Genomic DNA, 23,118 nt, shown 5'->3' on the forward strand with positions numbered 1-23,118 from the left:
GGCTGACTCTATTCACATTTTGGGAAACTGAGCATGACTTGGAGCATCCCAATATCAGTAAAAGATATATTGAACCAATCATACAAATAACAATGCTGAGAATCTTACAGAGAGGATTTATAAACGTCTCCCCCCATGGCTTCATTGTTTCCAGACATTTTACATCTCTAGTCTTCATTGAAGAGTCTTCTTACTGCATAGTTTTTAGAAATCATTAGGGGCAGGGAGAGTAAAGGCTTGGTAACAATATATGAACACCTTGTCTGAAATTATAAAAGGAAATATTTCATAATCCAAAGCTATTAAATTTTTCCCAATTTTCGGGAAAAAAAAATAAAAATGGTCCTTGGAAACAAACAGAAAAAAAAAATGGGTTTCTCCAAATTCCCCCCCCCCCCAGCCTTCACATCCCTATCCATGCCCATTGTTGCTTATAATGCCTCAAATTGCTTGGGTCTTGGCTACATGAAGAACTACGGTTTTCACATAGGCTTGCTTGAATCTGTCATTCACAAACAGAAGCCCTTCTAGGCAAAACCTCCCCCCTCCCCGGAAGGTTATATAGGTGGTGACTGGGAATGAGGATGATTTGTTGTGACACCTCATATTTAGAAAGACTTCCTCAAAGAAGTCTGTCAGGTGTTAAGTTTGATGTGTTTTCTGTGTCAGAGCTGGCTGAGTAGCTTCATGTGATATGTGCAACCCCCATGTGGACATTGCACACTTCTTGAATCCAGGGACTTGTCAGGCACTGGGTAAAGTAGAGCAAAATGAGGGGGGGGAGGATGTCAGTGGCCACATCATCCAGACTGCAGAAGGGGCAATTTGCCCCCCTACTGGATTCTGGTTCTGCACGTCTAGTACTCCTTATACTTCCTGAATTTAATTGTTTCAGGAAGTATAAGGAATTTAATTGGTTCAGGAATTATGACTGCTGCTCTGGTGTTTCTAACCTTTTAATTGATTTTTTTTATTATATCTGTTGTTACTTTTAAGTAATACAATGGCTTGTAGGTCCTTTTCTGAGTGATGGCTGATAGAGGGATGGATGGATAGATAGATAGATGATAGATGATAGATAGATAGATATAGATAGAACATGAGAATATTCACTTTTTTATCATGTTCACAGCCATTTTCCTCTGTCTACAGAGAGATAATGTCACAATGCTATGTAACCAATCAGATTTGGCTATGTAAGGTCAATTAACCTTAATGTCGATCTCTGTCATTTGCAGAAAAAAAAAGGGGGGGGATGAAGATCAGTGAATTCCAGCCAGAGTTTTGGGGGGAGGGACAGAGCGCCTCACCCCCACCTCAAATCACATTTTGTTAAAAGGTAAGTGACTTTCATACATCCCTAAGACACATCACATACAGAGGAAAAATGGGAAGTCTCTAAATGAGCCAGTGTGGGTGCACAATGAGTTGTCTGATGAACTGACACCTCAGAAGGACATGTATAGGAGTTGGAAGGAGAGATCTGTAAATAAGGATGAGTACAATATAGTAGGCCAAGCCTGTAAGGATAGTGTCAGAAAGTTACGAAGGCAAGCCATGGGTGAAGAGGAGAGGCAGTAATAGCAGGTTCCCCCATTTTAGGAGATGCAATGTCTTGCGAGGACCCTGAATTATTTGTATAATCAAGTGGCTACTGCCTTTGCATACACAGATGACATCTATGGCTGCTCAAGAAAACAAGGAACTCATTTTCAAAAGATGGATATAGCTGCAGTGGAGGATTGGTTAGTGTAAGATAGGTAGGGATGTACGAAACACTTACCTGGTTTCGTCCAAGGACATACACGGTGGGGGGGAGGCGCTCCATCCCTCCCCCGAAATCCTCGATGGGGGGGGAGGCGATCCGTTCCTCCTCCCTGGAATCCTGCCCAGTTGGCTCCGCTCCACGGACAGGCCGTGGAGCCACCAGCCGGGCCAACTCGCAGCAGGGCCTCCAGCCGCCACTGGGCTGCTGCGGATGCAAATAGCGTCCTGAGTAGGGGACGCCATTTGTGTCCCTATGGTAGCCCGTAATAGGCTACATAAATATTTACGTAGCCTATCACAGCTAAAGCAGGGACGCAAATGGCATCCCCTATGCCACTTGCGTTCCCGCTTTAGCCGTCATAGGCTATGTAAATATTTACATAGCCTATCACGGGCTACCATAGGGATGCAAATGGCATCCCCTACTCAGGATGCCACTTGCATCCACAGCAGCCCAGCAGCAGCCGGAGCCGCCGCCGCTGCCGGAGCCGCAGCCAGGTAAGCTCCGTTTTGCGAGGCTTTCGCGGGATGGTGGGGCGGGTTGCTCCGTTTCGCCACGGATTCCGGGGGTCGAATTTATTTATTTATTTATTTATTTATTTATTAAATTTATTAATCTCCCATCTGACTGGTCACCCAGCCATTCTGGGCGATGTACAACCCACCATAAAACAATTTAAAACAATAAAATTTTACCATAAATTTTTTTTTTTAAATACCCTAGCCCACCCCAAATGCCTGCCTGAACAACAACGTTTTTAATGCACGACGGAAGCTCATTAAAGAGGGGGCATGATGGAGTTCCCTAGGGAGGGAGTTGCACAGAGTGGGGGCCACCACAGAGAAGGCCCTCTCCCTCATCCCCACCAGTCTAGCTGTCCTGGCTGATGGGACAGAGAGAAGGCCATCCGAGGCTGATCTTGTTAAGCGGCCTGTCTGGTGTTGCTGGAGTCGCTCCTTAAGATAGGCTGGGCTGGAACCATATAGGGTTTTAAAGGTCAAAACCAACACCTTGAATTTGGCCTGGAAAACAACTGGTAACCAGTGCAACTCCTTCAGCACTGGAGTGATGTGATCTCGCCGGCGGCTGCCTTTAATCAGGCGAGCCGCCGCGTTCTGTACCAGCTGCAGTTTCTGAACCGTCTTCAAGGGTAACCCCACGTAGAGCGCATTACAGTAGTCCAAACGAGAGGAGACCAGGGCATGTACTACCGATGGGAGCAGATGGTCGGGAAGGAAGGGGCACAGCCGCCGTATCAGATGGAGTTGATACAGCGCTGTCCGGCTCACAGCTGACACCTGAGCCTCCATGGACAGCTGGGAGTCCAAAATGACCCCCAGGCTGCGGACCTGCTCTTTCAAGGGTAGCCGTACCCCATTCAACACCAAATTCAACACCATTCACTAGAATTTGGCCCCCCTGGGAACTGTGGTGGAATTCTCTAATGTCCCTAAAGATAGGGATGGCTCAAATTCCTTCCTCCTTCCTGAGAGGGTAGACAAAGCAACAGCTACAAAACAGTTCCCCCAAAACTCCCATATGCTGATTACCATATATTTGTATGACCCACAGCTCTGACACCTACTTGTTTCTCCTTCTTAGGTGCTCCCTGATGTTCAACTCAGGCCTCAGGACAATTACCTAACATTTCAGGGAAAAGATACAGCCCAATAAACCAGCATTGGAGGACAAGATGGAGAAGATCTCCACAACCACCATGTATTTCCCCTTGGTGCTCAGGTAAGTTGGAACAAAGGTGATCCACACACTGCAAAATACCAACATGCTGAAAGTGATGAACTGGGCTTCGTTAAAGGCATCAGGCAACTTCCTCGCAAAGAAAGCCACAACAAAGCTGACTACAGCCAAAAATCCCATGTAGCCCAGAACACAATAAAACAGGGGGACAGAGCCTTCATTGCATTCCACCACAATTTCTTCAGCCAAAGATTGCATGTCCAAGTCTGGGAATGGAGGAGCAGTACAGAGCCACACAGTACAAATAGCTACTTGAATAAGAGAGCAGGAGAAAACGATAAAAGCTGCCAGTCTTTTCCCCACCCAATTCCTTATCCTGGATCCTGGCTTTGTGGCCATGAATGCCAGAACCATCATAATGGTCTTGGCCAACATAGCAGAAATAGCCACCGAGAAGATGATGCCAAAAGCCGTTTGCCGTAGGAGGCAGGTGACTGTCTGAGGGCGGCCAATGAATAGCAAGGAGCAGAGGAAGCCGAGCAGGAGGAAGATGAGCAGAGTGTAGGTAAGACCACAATTGTTGGCTTTGACAATGGGAGTATTGTGGTACTTAATGAATATCCCTAGCACCAAAGCTGTGACCATGGAAAATGAAAGGGCCATAAAAACTAAACCGATGCTCAAGCTTTCATGGTAAGGCATGAAATTTAAAACCTTGGGAAGGCATCCATCTTGGTTGCTGTTTGGATACTGATCTTCTGGGCACTCGATACAGTTGTCCATATCTTTACAAAGAAGAAATAATGGCACCTCAGGCTCTCAAACAAGTATACGTTTATACTCGGTTTTCTGCCTTGCCCTTTCAGGAATCTTGGAAAAGCAAGGTCCCAATCCCACAAAAAGAGCCTTACAGATGTACAAGGGCCCAAATGTGTGCCCTAGGCCTCAGATCCTATTCAAGTTCTCATCTTTGAATACAATGGTGAACATTATGAAGCTATGTTAAAAACTTTCTAGTCTAAACCCACACAAATTTAGCTTAACCTCTAGAGATGAAGAGGAGATTATACCAAAGTTTTATTTATTCATTTGTAACATCTGTAAGCTTGACCATAAAGTTCTCTGTTCATTTTGATATGATAATGTGATATGACAACTACCTTTTTGATTAGAAATCTTCCCCTCTGGACATGGGTCACAATCATAACAACAGAAAGGCTCCCCTTCCTTTTTTTTCTGAACAGAACTTGGATGGCAGTTGTCATTGCACATTGAAGAGGGTGGCATCTAACCATAAACACAAGCAGGGAAATCCTTACCCCATGCTTCATAAATGCTTTCTCAATCAATGCTCCACGTAGCCAATGATTGAGAAATCAATGATTGATTTCTCAATCAATGCTCCACCAATGCCAGCAGAGAGACAGAGAGAGAGGATTTTGTATGTAAAACATGTTCATGTTCAGGAAAAGAGAGAGAGAGAGATCAGACTTAATGAAAAAAATAAGAAGGAATTAGGGATGGTAGAGAATTCTGCCATGGACCCCAACGAGGCCAGATTCCAAAGAATCCAGCCTCTGGAGTCTGTGGCAGAACGGGGCAGTCACCTCTGCCTCCCTCCAGAATCCGTGTGTGGCCAGCTCCTCCGCACAGCGATCCTGAGGAGCCGGCTGCCAGATCTGCATCGCTGACGATACGGCCGGCTGCCATTGCCGTGCCATATCACTGGCCTACATCCAGATGCAAATGGCATCCACTACACCATTTGTGGCCGTAAAGCTGTTAGGTTAACCTAAATGCAGCCATTTATGGCTGCATTTAGGTTAATCTAACAGTTTTCTGTTTGCAAATGGCATCCACTACATATTTGCATCCGTTTTTTCACATGATAGGCTACGCAAATTATATTTACATATATACTTGTGTAGCCTATCGAGTGAAAAAACAGGGATGCAAATGGCGTAGTGGATGCCATTTGTGTCCAGAGTTAGCCCAGCGATATGGCACAGGACGGCAATGGCGGCTGGCTATATCGCCAGCAATGTGGACCGGGCCCAGGACTGCTGTGGAGCGGAGCCAGCCCAGACAGATTCTGGGGGGGAGGGATGGATTGTCTCCCCCCCTGCGGAACCCCCCCCGGACCAGAAAGGTAGGGGATTTGTACACCGCTAGAAGAAACAGAAATGCAAAATCGACATGGGCCAGAAACAGACTAATTTATTCATCACTAAATGGCACCAATGGGTGCTTCCTTCTCAATGCAAACATCAGATAGGGGGCATTTTCATCAGGGCCAGAGCAGGGAGGGAAGGGTTAAATACCCCCTACACTGCAGTCCCAACACTTCTCAGGGGGCCCCATGACTGACATTTTTAAAAAAAATAAAGTGCACATTAATTGCAATCTTAGTTCAAAAATTCAACAATTTGGGCTGTCGGGTCCAATTTAATTTTACAAATGGGTCATTACAAAGAGGACAGAACATTTCCCTAAATATTGCTTCAGTTTCTAGAGGTGTCAATGCATTGGTAATAACTGGGATTTATAAATATAAAAGTATTTGTAGGGAAAACCGTGTGGGATTTTTTTCCTTTATTCTAGGATAGGTGATTTAGCTAGGGAAACTCTCCAGTGCTCAGAGAATGAGTAGCTTCATACAAAGCCTGTCAAATAAACTATCTAGGACTGAGACTGGAAAACATATCCACTGAGGTTTGTACCAAGAACCAACAGTCAGATCCAACCTGGTTAAACGTGCTGTGCCATGTGATGATATCCTCATTGATGGTGAACTCTCTGGCTTGGAAGGCCCATGGATCCATCCTTCCAACTTTCACCCTTGAGAAGGATTTGTTTGGGAAAGTAACCCAGTTTATTATATCAAATCCACTTTCCAAGTCACCGTTCTTGTCCAAAGACACCTGGTCACCCACACTGTTGTTAAACGAAATTCTCCTCAAGAAAGGATGAAGCTACAGTCGAAGAGAGTTTATTAATGATTTCAAATTATATCCCAGTTTTCCACTCACCATGATCAACAGGTCAGCTTAACTGCAATATATAAACAACATTATTATTCAGTTAGAGGGCCCCCTGAACCAGGTCCGTTCCCCCACCACCACCCTGTCAGTCTGACAGCCTGCTTTTGTTTACCTTGGAGGCTTGGCACAGAGCGGCTCCCTCTCCCTGCCACTTTGAAAGATGTCCTCATGTTAAACCAGAAAGGCAGTGGCAGAGGGTCCTCCTCCTTGCTGACTGACTCATGAATGGAAGCACTGTGGCATCCAACCACTGAGGGCTATAGCTCTATGGTACACTGTTTTAAATGAAAGTGTTGTTCTTTCTTAACTTTGAGTAGCAATGAGCTGCCTTTGGAGGGGAGAGGCAAATGAGTGAAGGAGTTCTGAAGGAGCCAGGTAAGCCCTCAAATGGGAAGGAGTTCCATGGTCTAGTGAGAAGGCCCTGCTTTGCAAATCCACCACTGCATTTCAGATGGTGGGAGGAGAGGGGGAAGGGCCTCACGGACAAAAATAATGACTGTGTAGTTCAATATGCAGAGAGCCGTCTTTGAGATATTCTTGACACAAGCCATACAGACTTTACAAGCAAACTCGGTGATTTGAACTGGGCCCTGAAACCAGTTCAAATCCCTGAGCAGATCCTTTGCTTCTCCCTCCTCCTCTTTGGAAAAGCACCATTATGCAGTCCTACAAGCCCCAAACAGCTGTAGATGCTCCTAGTAGTAGGGAGTCTGCTTCCTTCTCTTACACTGAGGAACAAATGATGTGGGCTTCAAATGCATGTACTCCAACAACCATGTTTGATTTTTATTCTATGGTTGAAGATCAGGTTTACTGCGTGTACATTTTTATAGGTGGAATTGGCTGGTTGAGAAGGGGTCCCTTGCTGAGATTCAGGATGCAGATAAAACCCTAAGAAATGGCTATAGCAAACAAGACAAGGGAGGGAGAAGTTGTTTTTGAGATGGATGGGAGGGATGGACTCTAGGTTCCAAATGCTGGCTCCTGCCTTACAAGCTATGGTTTGCCAGGATCAAGCATGACATTAGAGCTGGACATGTACAATATTACATGTAAGTGTTGCCAATTGTCCTAGAATGTCAACATAATGGCATTATGCATGTCTCTTCTCATGCCAACAGAGCTTCTGTGGTTGTGAGGTAGTACCTGCCATGGCTGTGGATTCTGAAGTGCTGTCACCACTCTATGCTTGGTGTGCGATGACCACATGGCATGTAAAGCATGTGCCACAACATGGACAGCATTGTATACACTGTAGCTCTGAGGAGTCATGCTCATTTCGAAGAAGGGCCCAGGAAGGCTCTGCAGTGTTTCCTTCCCTGTACAAGTTTCATGGCCCTCTCCAGCCACATTGGCATTTGAAAACAGACAGTCGAAAGCCTGCTCCCAAAAGTGCATGATAAAATTGTCTCCATTGACTGAGTGAGGATCTAAGGTCAGAAGGAAATTTGGGAATCCTGGCACCTCCTTGGAGCGAGCTGCAAAAGACAACGTTCCCTGGAAGACATGTATATCCCAGTTCCTCTGAAACTGTGTTGCTGGGAAATCCCACTGGGCTGTCATGATCCACACTCTACTCAGAGTCTCTTCCATATTTTCTGTTTCTATTAGCAATGACTTCAAACCAAATACAGAATGAGTTTCCGCATACACAACAAGGGCTTTGGCTTTGTTGTTGCTGAAAAGATGGAGCTTATTCTCTGTCATTAAGTATACGCTATCTAACACAGAGAAGTCTGCCAGGGGAGGGATTCTGTCAGTGAAAGCTGGGCAGATTCTACTTCGGGAGAACATCAGCATCAAGGTCTGCACAAAATTCTCTCCTTTAACATCATCCAATGTGATGATCCCAACCCATGTCCACTGGAAATGCAGGAGTAGTTGGACAATCCCCATGTACTGGTATTCTTCATTGGGGACCACACGGTAGATGAAAGGGAACAAGACTTTTGTACTCAGCATAGGACCAAATAAGTAATATGAGACCTAAGAAGAAGCAAATGAATTGCTGAAATCAGAGCAGAGATTATGTGTGCTTTCAGAGATGATGTAGCGTGGAAATGTTGTATTTGTCCTCTCTTTCTTTTCATTCTCTTGGTGCATTTGTTCTAGGATTTGGAATGCATGTGACCACATTATTTGGCGCCATTCATGAGATGACAATGACATGAGATGATGAGTATTCACACCAGACTCTCCAGCTTGTGATATAGGGGCTGCTTGGGAAACTGAAGTCTGAATGTCTCCCACTCCCTCCACTTGTGTTTCTTGGTTGTAACTTGGCAGGGTACATCACACCTACCCCCCCAACACCAGTTTTTTTCCCCCTCAAGCATTTTGTCTTCATCTTCTATCTGCAAAAACCACATGCCTCACAGGCATAACCTACCTGTGGAATTTTATAGATGCCTAATATCGTGGCCATGTAGAAGGAGGTTTCAGAGTCAAGTGCTCCAATGGCAGCTGTCAGATGTTTCTGTGTGTCACATTTGTAGTTGGGGACAATCCTTTGCAGGCTAAAAAGATGATTCAGGGTGGTCTGGTAAGTCATCTTTTCATTGAAGTAGCTGTCAAAGATGTGGAATCCCAATGTAAGATTGGGTAAGATCCTGGGATTCTCATTCACCTCCTTCATTGCAAACACCAAGGCCAGGACATGCTGGTAGTGTTTTGTCACTACACTGCAATGAGAGTAAACGCCAAATCACATAAACATTCTAGACCTCATGAACTACTTCCTACATCCTTCTGTTCTTACATCGGACTCTGCTTTTTGGCAAGGCACTCTATACATCATTATAGCTACATATAGCATTAAAAAGAATGCCTCCATACCTTGAAATCCCAGAGGAACTGAGAGAAAAACAATTTTAATTATTAGTGGTTTAAGAACTTTTAATTTTGAAAGAGGGGGGGGTTACTACTGTTCATAATTATTATGGATTCTTCTTATTTCTGAAGCCCTGTTCATAGTCAGTAAAAACTTTATTATGGGCAATGTTTGTGTGTTTTTTCAGGAAGGGAGAATTTTGTGTCCAAGCAAACTTCAACCAATTCTTCCTTCAGTTTTTAAAAAATATATGTCTGAATGGGATTTAGGGGAGCACTATTGAGGAAGACAAAAGCAACAGAAAGTGTGATGTTTGGAAAATAAACCAATCAATCAATCTCGTTATCATAATTAAAATAATGTAATCCAGGATTATAGTATGAAAAAACTCAATCTCTTGGTCTTGCCCCTTTTTACATAGTGCATGCCTAGACACTCAATACTTTGCCAAGATGAGATAGTAGGGGGGGGGGGTGTCAGTATCCCAACTGCTGTCCTACAGGCTACATTTAAAATAGGAAATGTACTTTGGATAGGAAAGGGTGTGGTGAAGGAAGGAAGGACTAACATAATATAGTGGAAATGGACAGAACGTACACTAGGGATGGCGGAGAATTTCTCCATGAATCTTTGGGAGGCCGAATGCCAACGCATTCGGCCCCCCGAAATTGGTGGGGAAATTCTCCGCTGACCCCCCGCCCCCCCCGGGATGGGACTTACCATGGCTGAATGTCCCTTTTGGCGGCGGGTCCTGGCGGTGGTTCGGCGGCAGTTCGGCGGGGGCGGAGGCGGCAGCCGGTCTCCTGACCGGCTGCCACCGCGACCATTGCAAAAAAAAAAAAGGAAAGTAAAAAAAAAAAAAAACACCTGTGATAGGCTACGTAACGATTTACGTAGCCTATCATGGCTAAATTTCCAAAGTCAGCCGTGTTAGGCTACATAAATCGTCACGTAGCCTATTACGGGTGACTTTGAAAAGGAAGGAAAAAAAAGCACGTACGCAAATGGCGGCGGGCCATGGGCGCCGTCATTTGCGTTCCTTATTTTGGCACGTCTAGTCTACGTAAACATTTACATAGACTACGCAAAAATAAGGGAACACTATTTGCGTTGCCCTTATTTTCGCCATAGTCTACGTAAATCTTTACATAGACTAGACGTGTCAAAATAAGGAACGCAAATGGCGGTCCCCATGGGAGCTGCCATTTGCGTACGCGTTTTTTTTTTCAAAGTCACCCGTGATAGGCTACGTGATGATTTACATAGCCTATCATGGCTGACTTTGGAAATCTAGCCGTGATAGGCTACGTAAATCGTTACATAGCCTATCACGGGGGGGGGGTGTTTACTTTTTTTTTCGCGGCTGGGTAGACGGGGCGCTCCTACCCATCCTGAACTCGCCAGCGAGGGAAGGGGCACCTCCCCCCTGGCCTGAATTTCGGCCGGGCGAGGCAGGGCACCTCCCCCCCCTCGCCTGAACTTCGGGGGGAGAACCGAAGCGCCTCCCCCCCACCGCGAAGCAAGCTTCGAGAACAGGTAAGGGACTTTCATCCATCCCTACGTACAATTTTGTGTGATTTAGTAGAGCCACACATTGTCTCAAAGTATATACAAAGGAGAATCTTGAGTTGCTGAGAAGAAAATACAAAGCCTTGGATCCAAATTTACACTGGATCATTTGTGATTATGGAAATGGACTTCCCTGCCCCCCCCTTCCTTCCCATGGCATCACTTGCAGCCCCCTGAAAATGCTACACAGAGAGTCAGAAGACCCTGTTGAAAGGGGTGAGCTGTGATGTGTCGGGGTGGGGGAGGTGCCCTCCCAAAAGACAGAGGAAGCTTCTGCAAGTGGACCCGTCCTCTCCTTGAAGGTCCCTTCCTCTCACAGGAGGCAGATATTGCATCCAACCCACTATTCAGTACAAAAGACCCCCCCCCCCAAAAAAAGGACTGCATAGAAGGAGAATAATTAAAGATAAAGTTGATTGATATTTTGAAACCCATAAAGATGCCAGAGAGAGAGAGAGAGAAAGACAGACAGGGTTTTAGATATAAGCCATTACAACTCGAAGACATTCATATTTGGGCGAAACATTTGGCTTTCAATTTCCTGGCTGCCAATGAAAACACATGTTGGAACGTAATGGTCCTTGTCTAATAACAAACAAATAAAAAAGCATTATGTTGAGTTATATAGGGGACATTGGGTAATATAATGGACTGTGTCCTTTACAGCTCTTTTACAGAGCAAATAGAAATGCTGTTTCAAAAGCAATTTCTTATAATGATCTCCAGAAAGGCAGAATGCAAAAACCTTAGTTCTGTGAAGGCAATTCTGCACAGACCTCAGGTAACTGCATCCAAATAATTAGATTTCTGGTAGTCAGTCTTAATTAATGAATACAGCCTAGGAAATTTCAAGAAATTGATAGCACACAAGTGAAAGAAGCTTACTTATAATAAATTAGTCTTAACTATGGTTTAGTCATTGACCTGATCAAAATCAGCTCACTCTCAAGATTTCTAACAAGTGCGTGTAAACCGGCAACTCGCTTTTGAGAGTTTAAGGGTGAGCTGTAGGGTAAAGAGAACAGATGAGAAGATCTTAAGCTTGACATTCTATTTTGGCGATTTCAGAGCTGAACTTCTATTCTTGACTGGACAAACTGATGGATTGTAGATCTGACAAGAGACCCTCTTGTTGGCAAAAGGGGCAAGGAGAAGATATCCAATAAAAGGATGTGCAAATGCATTTTCTATCAACCAAAAAGAGGGGGGGGAATGATAATAGAGACTTATTTATGAACCTTAGCTGTCACCCATTTTCAGTTAAGCATTATAATAACTTGTCAAAAGACATCTAACAAGAAAGAAAAACATGTCATTGTTTCTATTATCAACCTCACTTGCCCATAGACATTTCGTTGGAAACAAGAACTTCCTTACATGGGTTCTTCAATGAACATTGCATGGGGATGTTGATCAAATGACATAGTGTCAAAGAAGGAGAAGAACTGGGAAGAGATAGAACCAATGATGAGATCACCTGGCTGATAATACTCATGCGGGATCTGAAGAGGATCGCGCATGCTACAAATCATGGGGTGTTCCTTGCACTCAGTGTGCAGCAGAAGCACCAGCCACAAAACTGATAGCCGCAGCGAGAAGAAAAGCATTGCAATAAAGGAGTGGATCCTTTTCTCCTCACACAGTTTCAGTCCCTGAGTTTCGTCTAACTAATTACCATACAATGTAGCGTAGTTACAACATCCTGATTTTCTCAGTTCCTGACTCTTCTGGTCAATGGAGGTGCTCTCTGGCTGGGAAAACCTAAACTGCATGCAGCTGTGCATCCCCACACTTGGTCACCTGGAGCTCTGAAAGGCACACAGACATGTCTTATATGTCAGTTCACTTTACTTGATGCTTGTGAGAATAGCCATTGAAAATCCCCCCAGTCTTTGGCCAAACATAAGGTTAGATTATCATAATTTGAGGTGATGACAAGGTCCACAATAACCTCCCTGGAGTATTATTCTCATACACAGCAAAATAACAGAAGGAAACATGTTTGTCAGGTGTCATCACCCATCTGAGACTAGAGTGGCATCTGGGTTAATAGGGCATTAAGCAAAAAACTATCTCCAGAAGAGCCTTTGGATGAAGCTATAGTGGAAGTGGGCATCTATCAGATAGAAACTGCTATGCTGATAAAGTCTCCCCTCTGCAGTGTTACATATGGTTACCGCTGTCAACTGCGTTCTGCACTGGGCTGCTAGTAATATATATTCAGAAACTTCTTCTGGCAGTGTGGATGTTCTCAAAGGGCTTCCATGGTGGAGCTCTTATATTCAGCCTTGTTATTCATGGGCTATATCATCGCTCCGCATTAGCATTTGACGATCTCTGTGGCTTACCCTTTAAGCATAATTCTGGCCTATACCACAAGAATCCGTCCTCCACTCTAAATCTGTCACGGTAGCCCCTGTTCAGGCAATCAGGTGAATGTGTGAGGGCTTAAAGTGGGTAGAGGATCGGGGCCGTGCACTCTGGCCTGGCTCCACTTGTCTCTGGTGCACTGCCCCCCCCCTCAGATCACACCTTGCCATGTTGGATTCCAAGGTCTGAAACAGAACGCTGCATGCATTTCCTGGGATGCAAGCAGAACTGCCCAGGGAATCACAGACTCTGCTTTAGCAGTCATGCTATGCCACCACTGCATCCTTGCCAGTGCTGATGCAAGGGTCATGCTGCCTGAGGCAGGAGGGCAGATGTGCACCACCGCAGCATCGCTGCCTTGGTTGTCATTGTTGCCACCACCATGCCCATCACTGCCACTGCAGCATCACCCCCACCATCCCTGCCCCAGCTTCACCCCACTGCTGTTGCCTCTCCCACCGCCTGCCCTTGGGCTCGCTCTAAGGATCGGCTCCTAGAGCACTGCCAGATGGGCAGCAACTCCAGACGGCCCGGACAGCTCCGCTGTCCCTCTGCGGCAAATGTGCAGCCTTGCTAGATTGAGGCAGTGGGGGGGGGGACTCCCAGCGAGTCAGCGGGGAAGCAAGTTATAGCATTGACTTATTTTAATTATCATCCCTGATATCCTTTCCTCATCCCAACCTAGTTCCTATTTCCAGTCCTGTTGTACCAACAGAGGGTTGTGGGCACATTCCTGAATTCATGATCCCTGTTCACAAAATGTGTACTTCGGGAAAATGTGAACGTTCCAAAAGCACCTTTTCCCCCTTTGGTCAAGGGGGGAAAGTCCACACTGGGTGCACACTGTGCACTTAAAAAAATGTCCACCCAAATGCATACTTTCCCTGTTTGGACAGGCTGGGAGCTCACAAATGGGAATGGGAATGAAGTGGATGGAGCTTTGAGGTGGAACTCCCAAGAATGTTGATGAGCTCAAGCCTCAGTGATACTTCCATCTGTATAGACAACATAGGTCCGGTTGTTAAATGGGTTACCCAACCAAAGAGTTTTTGTTCACCCTTCAACCTTCAGGACTCCCCTGGCCAGGATCTGGCCTTTCTTGCGTTTTACAGTTGGGAGAAGTAGTTTGGGGAGTTTTGTAGTATGTTATTGCTTCTGTCTTGGGGCTTCTTCACATAGACCTGTTATCCTGCTATTAAGATTGCTCACTCACAGATGTTTATGAGTCCTTAAGATGATGGCATGAACCGCAAGGGCACATCCAGAGGTATGTGCTGGTTATTCCATCTCAAAAAGATGGAGAAATAATGAGCTATCTATTTAAGTGGGGATGTTGCACTATTAAAACAGCCATTCTATGGCGGTGTTTCATTGAGTTCTATGGAATCCTTTAATTAAAAGCTTTAATTAAACTTCCCCTCTCAGAAGCCATGTGGTCACCGCTGTAAAGGCAGAAAGGCTCCATAACAGGAGGACTGTGGGTTGGATACAAACACATGCACACTCCTGTGCCTTTCAGAGGTTAGGGTGGGAGATTGTGGACAGGCAGAGCTTCTGTGTTGACTATGTTTCCTGTTTAAAATATTTATGCTGTGACTTTCTGGTAAGGAGTTGCTAAAGCCTAACCTAATTCAGAGCGTTATTGTGAGTCTAAAAGGTTGTGGAGGGAAAATCTAGCAATCTCTGATCTAGTTTTATATTATGGCAAATGATGGGCAATTCAGCCATCTCTTCTAGTGTTATATTATTATCATTATAATATGAACGCTACTCATTGTATTATGATTACCATGTATTCTGTTAAGATAATGGGCCAAGATTAAGGGATTGATCATGCTATAATAAATATTTACATTATTTTAATTATGAAATCAGGAGTTTGAAAACAGAACCCTGATCCCGAACTGGCATTCTGGTTCCTTATTTTCCTGTGCAGCAGCCAGGGTTTTGTTGGGTAGAAATCGCAAACAAAATAACAATGCAGCAAATTATATTGCAGCAAGACAACTTTTTTAAAGCTCCCCTTGTTATTTTGCTGCTTCTAGACAACCTTTTCCCAGATAAACTCTGTCCATAATAATATGTCAAACTAAACAAAAAGTGGGTCTTCTAGGTATGTATCCTACCCACCACAACATAAGTTTGTATGAACTTGATAGTGTACCAATATTGCTCAGTTGGGGGTTTTGTTGAGTATGCTGTTATGTGTTTTCCACACATATGATGTTTTATGTATTATGTGTCCTTGCATACATGTCTGAGATGAAAGCAGTTTGTATGCAATTGGGGTCTTGTGTTGTGATGAGATACATAACAATATTTCTATTTATTGTAGGGAGCATTCCAGAAATATGAGTGCCATAGAAAGCTTATGACCAGTGGCAACCAGTACCTCTCTCTGTTTCATAAATAAATAGCTGGTATGCTTCCTTCATCATAGAGCCAAAGCAGCTTACAGTCTTCAAAGTATTAAAACCATCCCATCTATTTTTGCTGCTTATTTCCATATGGTTTGGAAGCTATCTATGCACTGATTCTAGATATATGTAGTTGTTAAAATGCACAGAATACCATGTCCCAAAGCAGCGGCTTCTGTCAGAACAGTGAGGACATGATGAGTAGTTTGAGAGGTTTAAAATATGCTGAACCACACTCTTATTCTAAACCATACTTTTAACCATACTGTCATTTCAGTGTAGTGATGAAGAACTACCAGCATGTCCTGGCTTTCGTGTTTGCAGTGAAGGAGATCAATGAGAATCCCAGGATCTGACCCAAGGTTACACTGGGATTCCATATCTATGACAGCTACTTCAATGTAAAGATGACTTATCAGACCACCCTGCACCTTCTTTTAAGCCTGAAAAGGATTGTGCCCAACTACAAATATGACACACAGAAGCATCTGGTAGCTGTCTTTGGAGGACTTAACTCTGAAACCTCATTCTACATGGCCACCATCTTAGGCATCTATAAAATTCCACAAGTAGGTTATGCCTGTGAGGCACGTGGCTTTCATAACTCTATCTGCTCTTCTTCCCTGTATTGTCCGGACTGGTGTGATCATGTGTGACTCATGGAGGAAAGAAGGAGAAGGTGGGAAAGTGATGACAATGGAGAGGCCTTATCTCATTGTGGAGAAAAAAACCTTTTTTCAATAAACCTCTTTTAAAATAATAACTGCTTACAGTTAACTTTCTGGCACCATCAAAAAGCCAGCTTATCTGTCACACAGAGAGCATCTGCGCTAACCGCTGGCCCAGAAAACGTGCTTAATGGGTGCAATCAGAGCCAGCTCTATTATTAGACAAAGTGAGGTGGCTGCCTCAGGCATCAGCTGATGGGGGTGGTGTGCAGTGGCAAGATGTTGAAGGACAGATCTATGTGTGCCACACAGCCTGGCCTGCACCCCTTGCAGTAGCCTACTCTTCTCAGATGTGCTGGAGGACACTGTTCTGTCACCAATATATCCCTCTTGCACATTTATACCTCATAGGACACACAATGACTTTGTTGCAGTATATTGGATAATGTTGAATCAACAGTTATCAGCGGACTTTAATACCACTGTAAAGCAGTACAATAGATCTAGCCAAAGATCTAGCCAAACTCAACATCAAATCTGGTTGGCTTTTCTACATGGAATTGAAAAGGGAGCCATCTTGTCCTTCACCTTAGGCAGTAAGATGTCTTGGGCCAGCCATTAGTTCAATGTCTAGCAGTTACTGAGGAGCTGCCTTTTAAGAGCAAAGGGAAAAATCTCTCCCTTCAATCCTGAGAATCTGTCAGGTTGCTCCTATCAACCTAGTAGGAGCACTAGGAACACATCTTTCCTTATTTGTCCACCATGGAACCAATCTTTTTACCTACCTGACCGTTTCTTTTTTGCTTAGGTCTCTTACTATTTATTTGGTCCTATGCTGAGTGCTAAAACACAGTTTCCTTTCATGTCCCGAGTGGTTCCCAATGAAGAGTGTCAGTACTTTGGGATTGTCCAACTACTTAAACATTTCTAATGGACTAGGACTGGGATCATCACATTAGATGATGACAAAGGAGAAAATTTTGAGCAGACTTTGATGCCCATGCTTTCCCAGAGTGGCACCTGTCACTGATGGACGACCGATGCTGAGAGAAGGGCAGGGGGAGTGGGACTCTGCTAATTCTCCTGCACCTCTGCCCATCTTTCTATACCATTGACAACTGCATGCTTCTGGATGGGAGACACGGTATTGAAGTACACTCCTACTTGGATGGCCAATTCCAAAAGGCAGAGGTGAGATTAGTGCTCAGCTCCATCATGGCATTTATTTTATGGGGATCCACAGGGCACCATATTGTCTCCCCTGCTGTTTAACATCTGTATGGAATCACTGAATGCTGAAGACACCCAATCTTATTTCTCCTTGCAGCAGACTCAGGTGACACAGTTGTGCTGAATCGCTGTTTGGAAGCACCAATGGGCTGAATGGGGATCAATAAACTGCAGCTCAGTCCAGAGAAGCACAGGGATGTATGAGGATTTTGTTTCTGCTTCTTTCAGACCAGAACTTGCACTGTTTGCGGCGGCGGGGGCGGCTGGTCTCCTGGCCGGCCACGGCTGGGCACAGTGTACGCAAATGGCAGCGGCTATGGCGGCCGCCATTTGCGTTCACTATTTTTAGCCATTCTAGCCTATGTAACTATTTACGAAGGCTAGAACGGCAAAAAATAGCAAACGCAAATGGCGGCCGCTGTAGCCGCCACCATTTGCGTACACTTTTTTTTTTTACTTTGCCGTGATAGGCTAGGTAAATATTTATACTTAAAATATAATTAAATACTTAACCTATCATGGTTAAGTACAGGGACGCAAACAGCAGCAGCTACGGCCACCGTCATTTGCGTCCCTGCTGCCCAGCGGCCGGATGTCCGGCTGCGGGAGGAGCCAGCGTGCGGCTCCGCAGAATCCCCACAGAGTGGAGCTGGCCGGGCAGGACTCCGGGGGGAGGGACGGAGAGCCTCTCCCCCCACTGCGAAGCAGATCCGCAAAAAGGTAAGTGACTTTCGTACATCCCTACATCTGTCGCCGCTCCCTGCGTCTGCACCGAGCATCCAGCAAGCCCCCCTCCACCACTCTATCACTGCCAGGGTCACTATCTCTCTCAGGAATGCTGGCAGGAGGAATCTCTGCCAGCTGCTGTGCCTGTGAGGGATGAGCTGGCTCCTCTCCCACGGATTGCTGTTCTTCCTCAGAATCAGAACTGCTCTGGGGCTCTATGGGCTCAATTTCCACCCTGACAGGAAGAGGGAAATGATCCTTTAGAAGAGAACCATTCCTCGGAAGATGAACAAATATCCTCTCACACTGATGATGTGCCTCAAGGGGGAGGAGAGCTTGTGGTAGCAGGAGATTCAATCATTAGAATATAGACAGCTGGGCTTGTGGTGGGCATGAAGACCACATGGTAAATTGTCTGCCTGGTGCAAAGGTTGTGGGTATCACGCACCATCTAGATAGCCTAGTAGATAGTGCTGGGGTGGAGTCAGTGGTCGTGGTCCATGTTGGTACCAACTATGTGGGAAAATGTAGTCGTGAGATCCTGGAAGCCAAATTTAGGCCACTAGGTAGGAGGTTGAAATGCAGGAACACCAAGGTGGCGTTCTCTGAAATGCTACCCATTCAACATGCAGGGCCAGTTAGACAGGTGAAGCTGAGGAGTCTCAACGCGTGGATGAGATGGTGGTGCAGGGAGGAGGGGTTCAGATTTGTTAGGCACAGGAAACATTTTGACACAAGCTGGGCCTATTCAGGAGGGTCAGGCTCCACATGAACCAAAATGGAACCAGACTGCTGGCGCTAAACATAAAAAGGGTGGCAAAGAAGCTTTTAACCTGAACCGTGGGGGAAAGCTGATAGGAGCTGGGAAGCATCCAGTTTGGCTTAAATCATCCCAAAGGGATGAAAATGTTTCTGATTGCCCAAATGTAGAAGGAGAGGAAACAGGCCCGGAGTAGGGATGCTGGAGAATTATGCTGTGGACTCAAATGAGACCGGATTCCAAAGAATCCAACCTCCAGAGTCTGCAGTAGAGTGGCTGCATGTACCTCTGAGTCCGGAGGAGTTTACACGGGGCGGCTCTCCAGCTCCCCATATGACATGATACGCCAATGGCGGCTGCCATTAGGTTATTGCAGGAAAGTTACAGCCCTAAATGGCATATTGTGTGCCCCTTGCGGCTATAAAGCACTTACTTTGACCTACATACAGCCATAAACAGCTTCAATTTAGGTCAAAGTCAGTGTTGGATGGCTGCAGATGGTGTACAATACCCCATTTATGGCTGTATTTTTCCTGTGATAGGCTAATGGCAGCTGTCATTAGCGAAGCACATCTTATAGGGAGCCAGAGAGCCACTCTGCCAACTCTGGCAGATGCAGCTGGTCTCCAGAGGATTCCTGGGACCCTGAGCGGCCTGAAGTGCCCCCCTATGAACTCCCCCTGTTCCGAACAGTGCGGGTTCATACCTCCCTAGCCAGGAGTACATAGTAGAACATAATACCCAATCAAAGAGGCCAAAGTGCCATGGCAAAAGATGCACATGCTGGAGGCACCTGGGGAGGGACACCGTGTATCGGTGTTTATGTGCAAATGCTAGAAGCCTCCGAGCCAAACTGGGAGAGCTGGAGTGCTTGGCTTTAAAGGAGAATCTGAATATAGTGGGCATCACAGAAACCTGGTGTGACAGAGAGAACCATTACGATAGGGTCATGTCTTGATCTACACTCTACAGGAACGACAGGGAAGGGTATACCGGGGGAGGTGTTGCCCTGTACATCAAAGAGGGCATAGTGTCGAGCAGAGTAGAACACTTTAAAGGGGTACGTTCTTCCACGTTAGCACTGTGGGTGACAATAAAAAAAAAGGTAAAGGTGTCCCCAGCCAGTCGTGTCCGACTCTATGGTGTGGTGCTCATCTCCATTTCTAAGCTGAAGAGCCAGCGCTGTCTGAAGACGCTTCCGTGGTCATGTGGCCAGCATGACTGAACACCGAGGTGCACGGAACGCTGTTACCTTTCCTGCCAAAGCGGGACCTATTTATCTACTTGCAATTTCTTGCTTTTGAACTGCTAGGCTGGCAGGAGCTGGGACTGAAGACGGGAGCTCACTCTGTCATGCAGCACTCGGGTCTCGAACTGCTGTCCTACCGACCTTCCAGTCTGCAGTTCAGCATCTTAACCACTAAGCCACCATGGCCACATGTGGGTGACAATACCAGGCTCCAAAACCAATATTGTGCTAGGAACATGCTATTGTCTCCCAGACCAGAATGCTCAGGGTGACCTTGAGATGGAAAATGAAATCAGGGAGGCCTCCAAATGAGGAAGTGTTGCAATAATGGGTGACTTCAATTACCCACACAGTGACTGGATAAATGTATGTTCCAGTCATGACAAAGAGGTTAAATTTCTCGATGCCCTAAATGATTGTGCCCTAGAACAGCTGATCATGGCACCGGCCAGAGGGGAAGCGACCTTGGTTTTAATCCTAAGTGGTGTCTCCCAGGACCTAGTACAAGATGTAAATGTTGCTGAACCAGTTGGAAACAGTGACCACAGTGCTATCAGGTTTAATATATATTTGAGTGGAAAATTGCCCAGGAAAATTGCCCAACACAGACACATTTGACTTCAAAAGATGAAACTTCTCTAAAATGAGGGAACTGGTGAAAAGGAAGTTAAAAGGGGGAGTCAAGAGGATTAAATCCCTTCAAAATGCTTGGAGATTACTCAAAAGCACAATAATAGAACCCCAGGTAAAATGTATACCACAGGTTAGGAAAAGTAGCACTGAGTCCAAGAGGTTGCAGGCATGGTTAATGATCAGTGTCAAGGAACCTGTTAGAGAAAAGAGAGCTTCCTTCAGAAAATGGAAGTCTGTTTGAAAGAAAGAAAAAAACCTTTTAAAATGACCATGCCGGTCTGGAGCCCTGCACAAGTATTTTTCCCCCTGCTAGGCTTTCTATTTCCACATCCAGTTTTGTTGGTGACATTGTGAGGCTAAAATGGAGAGGAGAACCAACTCTGTGCATGTCTACTCAGAAGTAAGTCTTACTGAGTTCAATGCAACTTACTCCTACACATGTCAGCACCCCACTTGCTCCCAGCTCAGCTTTGTATTTCCACATCCAGCTCATTAGCAAACCTCCTGTTAGTTATCTCACTGGGTGACTTTGGGCTGGACTCTAACCACTAGATCATACTTCTGTTATGAAACTGAACAACAAGAGACAGTATAATGGAAACTTCTTTCTGAAGCAGTCACACTTCACTTGTACAAATGCAGCATGAAGGGAAAGATCAGCAAACTTCTCTTTGAATACAAAGCACATTCTGCACATGCTCAGGGAATGGACAAAATGAGGAATAAACATACGAGGGGATATGAAGAACTATATTCTTCCATTGTGTGTGTGTGTGTGTGTGTGTGTGTGTGTGTGGAATCTCCCTCCATCCAGCTGTACCCTTGAACCCCCCGCCCCTTCGCCCAAGGGTCTTCTGAGATAACTAACAGGAGGTTTGCTAATGAGCTGGATGTGGAAGTACAAAGCTGAGCTGGGGGCAAGTGGGGTGCTGACATGGGTAGGAGTAAGTTGCATTGAACTCAGTAAGACTTACTTCTGAGTAGACATGCACAGAGTTGGTTCTCCTCTCCATTTTGGCCTCACAATGTCACCAACAAGGCTGGATGTGGAAATAGAAAACCTATCAGGGGGAATAATACCTCATGCAGGGCTCCAGACCGGCATGGTCGTTTTAAAAGGTTTTTTCTTTCTTTCAAACAGCGTTGCTTTAAACAAAGAGTGCATCGCTCAGGCACACCTAGGGCAGCCTTGTTTTGGGAAGCCCCGAGGAGGAGGAAGTGTTTTGGCTAAAAGTAATTACTGCACATCTCAGAGCAGGGGAAAAAATACTTAAATATCTACAAAAAATAGCCTTTCTTACGAAAGTTATGCAGAATTACGGCTGTCGGTATGGATTTATCTTCATAATTCTTGGAGCAGAAAAAAAAGAGGAGAATTCCGAGGGCTTGCGAACGATGGTATGGAGCACTGGCCGCAAACTGCGGAAGTCAAGCGGCATGGAAGGTACACAATTCGTACATCCCTAGTCTTGCCCAAGTGAGGAAAACAAACGGGAGCACAAGCTTGCATAAAGGGGATGCAAGCAGGCAGTACAAGATGCAAAAAAGCATTTTGAAGAGCACATTACTGACAATATCAAGCCCAACAATAAATAATTCATTAAATATATCAGAAGCAGAAAACTAGCTAGGGAGGCAGTTGGACCACTGGATGACAATGGAGTTAAAGGAGTACTGAAGGAGGACAAGAAGACTGCAGAGAAGCTGAATGAATGTTTCTCATCTGTCTTCACTGCAGAAGGACAGATCCCTGTGCCCTGTGAATGTTTTCAGGAAGGGAGTCTGAGGAACTGAGGCAAATAGTGGTGACAAAAGATGAAGTTTTCAACCATGTTGATAAACTGAAAGCAAATAAACCACGGGCCCAGATAGCATCCATCCTAGAGTTGTCAAAGAACTCAAATATGAAATTGCTGATATTCTAACCAAAATATGCAACAAGTCCCTAAGATCAGATTCTATACCAGGGGACAAGAAGATGGCTAATGGAACACCAGTTTTTAAAAAGGGATCTGGGGAGATCTGGGGAATTACAGGCCAGTTAGCTTAATGTCTGTTTTGGTTAAAATGGTTGAAAGCATTATTAAAGATCAAATTAGTAAGCATATAGAAGGACAAGCCCTGCTGAAAAAGAATCAACACTGCTTCCACAAAAGTAA

At 45.2% G+C, this 23,118-nt stretch overlaps 1 pseudogene; it reads right to left on the reverse strand.

Annotated features, from left to right (window-relative positions):
• Nucleotides 1–3,349: 3,349 nt before the first annotated feature.
• On the reverse strand, nt 3,350–12,426 carry LOC146341644 (vomeronasal type-2 receptor 26-like; annotated as a pseudogene).
• Nucleotides 12,427–23,118: the final 10,692 nt, after the last annotated feature.

The sequence above is a fragment of the Heloderma suspectum genome, chromosome 6 (assembly GCF_057233095.1).
Source record: "Heloderma suspectum isolate Gila_16-S chromosome 6, 16-S_ref, whole genome shotgun sequence".
NCBI classification, from domain to species: domain Eukaryota; kingdom Metazoa; phylum Chordata; class Lepidosauria; order Squamata; family Helodermatidae; genus Heloderma; species Heloderma suspectum.